Genomic DNA, 4542 nt, shown 5'->3' with positions numbered 1-4542 from the left:
GCTCCACATGGGATGATTTCATATGAACTCAGACAGCAATGTGCATGTGTGTTGGGAAACAGCCTTTGCGCTTAGGCCCTTCAATATCCTCTTGTGTTTCATTGACTTCTCCCCTAATTTAAATTACTCACATCCAGATTCCCCAGACGTTCCAGTCATCTCAATCCAAATGAAATATTTCTGCCTCACTTAGAAAAATAAAAATGTAGATCCCCTTGTGGTTGTTTGAGGTTGGAGAAGAAAACTCCTTGCCCTTGCCATCATTAAAAAAAAAAAAAAAAAAGGAGAGAAGGAAAAAAGATAGGAACACGTTGCTTTGGACTCTGATATTGTCACTGGTCTTTCTCTAAGAAATCCAGCAGAAAATGTTTTCCAATTGCATTTACAGATATTTTGGGGAGAGGGGGCAGTGCTGGCATGAACTGTTTCCTCTGTCCCACCTTGTCACCATGTGGCAACAAAATAGGAATATGGCCTGGGAGGGCCTTTTTTTGTTATTGTTTTGCATATCAAAGACATCAGGCATTCAGCACTTAACAAGTCACCATCATACCACTTTTTGAGGGTATTGCTATAGTGCAGCTTTTAAAACGGGAAGGCATGTGCTTCTGCTCAGTAGATGCCTGGATTTATGCAAATGAATGTAAATGTATGCAAAATGGCAAGGTACCTTTTTTCTCTTCTGGGGGATCTTGGCCAGTATGGCTGAGAAGGTGTCAAGTACGGTGACAGTTTTCTGATGTGGACACCTGTCCCACAGACTGAGACCATCTGTTTCATTTTCCCATACACAAGAAGCAAGACGCATATCCTTCAGCCAAGCCGAGAGATGATGTTCAGAGGTAGAAAAATTGCAGAGAAAGAATGAGTGCCAGATAGGATCTGAAGTCTAACACCCTGTACTTCACAAAGACTTTTTTATTTCACTGCCAGTGTGATGCAGCAAGCAAACACACTAGAAAACTGGTATCTTCTGCCATCTTTCCATTGGTGTGAACATCTACTCACGATTCAGTGGAATAGGAAATTCAACCCAAAATTTTTCACTGGGAGGTGGAAAGGAGGAAGAAAGAGGAAGCACATCAGGGCACAGACAGATGTGCTGCTGCAGAGCTTGCAGGATGGTTTAAGGAGCTACCATTCTCCACCTGCTTCGTACTGCACCTCAGCTCAAATCGGCTGCTCCCATGCAGCCGAGTCGCACGAACGCGCTCTGCACGTGTTCCCAGGCTGCTTCAGGGGCTCATCCTATTTGAACAGCCATAGCTGACTTTGCACTAAAGCACACTAGGAACTCGCACTTGATCCACTCATGCAGTTCAGCTAAGGCATAGTAACAAGTAATTGGAGCTGTAAATTACCTTATATCCACAAAATGTCCTCTGCCTTGCCGTCTTCTAGCGCAGTGAGTTAAGTCAACTTCTCTGACTTTGTGTTGAAATAGGCTCGAATCACTCGTGTTTATTAATAATGTACAGGGTGACAGCAAACAGCCCAGGCTGGTAATATCTTAGACCAAYATATTTGTTTGCAAAGTGATTGCATGTCTTCAGTGACTGTCACGGTATTTCCAGGCTACTGAGCAGTCCCTCATAAGCTCATCATTAATGTTCAGTGCTTGGTTACCATCTCAGCTTGTCTCTAGTAAGTGTAAAAAAATGAGCTATATGCCCTAATCCTGACTACATAGCTGTGTGACTATATATTCAAGGGGCATGCAAGGTATAATGAAGAGGGGAGGCTCTGCCCTGGGATCTGGAAGCTGCCTCAGCTGGTAGAAAAAGGCTCCTCCTGCTTCGACACGGGCTGACGATTTGTTTAAAGACCAGACATGCACCTTTCAAATGCTCTTCAATCCTTCTGCACCGAAAAATCTTTCTTTCTATCAGGGCTGTATCTAGCGATGGCGAAACAAGAGTGGGCAAAGCTGGGAAATTGCTGACAGGTGCTAGCAATTAAGGAAAGGTGGGCGGAAAGGATTCAGATCCCAGAAAATGGTTAGAAAAGGTTTTGGGGCCTAAACACAAAAAAATGGGGGGGGGAAGTGAGGGAGGGAGAGGTGTCCAGTTTTCTTTCCTAAATGCAAGCTATGAACAAAAGGCTGTTGTTTAAATGGGTCTTTTCTCAGTCAGATGTTTTTTCTAGGATGAAGAAAACCTGAGGAGCTGGGTAAATATGTTTTCCTTATAGTTTTCTAATRCTTTTTTCCATTCTTAGTGCAATTCTGTTATCTTATGCTGTGATTTCATTATTTATTTATTTWTAATTTATTGTTATTATAATCTGGCTTGTGYAGAGGGTGATGTTCCTGGAAAGTCAGAGCCATTCTTGGAAAAAGTATGCTGTGTGAGCACAACCAAAATTAACAGAGCCCATTTCTGCTATGTTYTGCTTTAGTTGTTTGTGATAGAGTGATTTGGATAGAAAATACCTGTTCTGATAAGCATTAGTCAAGACAGCCTTTTAGTAGGTAGTACAAGAGCGCCTGAGCTTTGAGGTCCTGGGGACATCTGTAATAATGACTTGTTCTGTGTCTGCCCTGATGTGTGAAATGAAACATAATAGACAAAATTGCAAGTTTGAGGTAGTCTATCCTAAACATCCTCAAATCCTGAGGCAGACTCGTAAAAATCATGTGGCTAGTATAATTCACAAGACTCAATTCTCTGCAGTTTTGTCTTGGGTTATAGTAGCCTCTAGGGCTCTGAGTTTTCTGACTCTTCTTCACAGCTGTGTGAGTGACAAATGTAAAAATGCTTTAAAAGCTAATAAACGTTGAGGTCCTCACCTAGCTATAGAGCAGGAACAGCTACAGCTAATAGAAAAGCCCCTAAAATATTCTGAATTTTTCACTAAAATTCTGAGAATAAGTGATTCTAAAATATCAACCTGGTGCCTGTGAAAAGCAGGAAAGTTATCCTAGAGTTAAAAGACTGTTTACACTTTCTTCTGCATAGGCCTCATATTTTTATCCTGTTTTTAAAACAAGACAGGAAGTGGTTTATTTCATCTTGATATATTTATTCATAATTTTAAAAAAGTTGTTTTAAATCATCAAAATCCAGAGGCATTTTTCTGTTTAACGTTGGTGATTGGTGTACTAACAGAAATTAGATTGAATAATTAAAAATATTTRTTTAGATTTCAGGCTTTTTTCGCTTCTATTGAATAACATTGACTTTCAGAGTTTACATATATTCACTAACACTGCTGAGTGAAATGGCACTTCGCTCCAAAAATAAAACTTCCTGTGTAACTACAACTTGACGTTCCTGCTTCCTTAAATGWATGAAAATTATGGCATTAATCAAAGCAGAACCTTTCCAGCAAACAATTGGGGGTTCTAAAAATGGATATATTGAAAATAAGAAACAGTTGATGGAAAAAATGTTTGGCCAGCTCATCACCTCCAACTCGGACTGGAAATTAGTGTGTTTGCCTTATCACCAAACCCCCATGGCATCTTCTCCCTTGGCAAGGCGAATGCTCCTTATAAACAAAAGACACTTCTTTTTTTTTCCCTTGATTCCTAACAGCTTCCAAAAATTTATATACTTTTATGAAGAGATGCATAACATTGCCTCYGGATTTTACCTTTCCCCTTTCCTATCAGAGCTGGAAAAGTCATCTCTGACTGTTTGGAAAGACTGTGCACAAACAATTGGGAGTTCACAGCGAAACAAGCTCTTACACAAAAGTGTATSAGAGAGAAAAATACCATAGTGCTTTTTAGATCTTTGATACTCGAGGCCTGACTGGTTCTTATTAGACTCCTTGCTGGTAGATAACTCTCTTGGGTAAGCCAAGAAATGTGGTGTGTGCGCCTTTCTCCTCCCCCTCGGTGGGGGAAGCCAAGAATGTTCCAAGTGATCCTGTAAATAGGCCAAAGCAAACGTTATGGACAGTAGCAGACAGAGATTAGATAACGCGCTACATCTCAAAACACAGTACAAATTGCATGGGATTTCTTCTTCGGCCACTGGAAATCAGCAGCTTCTCAGGTGGAACCAGTAACTCRTTAAGAGTTTCCTGAAGGTTTATGRCTGGATAGAGAACTTATTGCTAGACCCGTGGAATAAGAGCTTCGGGTGACAGAGTATGAAAGCTGGTAAGTCACTAGCCTTCAAGAAAGGCATCTCTTGTTTTTTATTTTATTTTTAATTTAATTTTATTTTTTTACAAGCAGCTTAGCAGATCTTCTATGAGGTACTCTTGATTCTTTTTTWTTTTATTTTATTTTATTTTTTTCTTTCCTGCGACCTCTTTATAAGAACAAATAACTACTTGGCACACAAGGCAAGAGCGAATCACTCAACACTGACCATACTAGGTCGCTGCTTGTTGAACTGGTGTACAGTAGCTGCAAATATACCTAAAGGAACAGAGCAGGCTGCAAATGGAAATTGGAGGACAAAATTAAGACCAGCATTCTGCTATGTACATGTATAGCCCATATTACTGTAGTACCTGAATTTCTCACAGCCTTTAGTACATAGAGTCGCAGCAAACATTGAGCAGACAAAGAAACTACTTATCCCCAAA

The sequence above is a fragment of the Rhea americana genome, unplaced genomic scaffold (genome assembly GCF_003343005.1).
Source record: "Rhea americana isolate MKP2758 unplaced genomic scaffold, rheAme1 scaffold_156, whole genome shotgun sequence".
Classification (NCBI taxonomy): Eukaryota; Metazoa; Chordata; class Aves; order Rheiformes; family Rheidae; genus Rhea; species Rhea americana.
Note: the sequence above shows the minus strand (reverse complement) of the source record.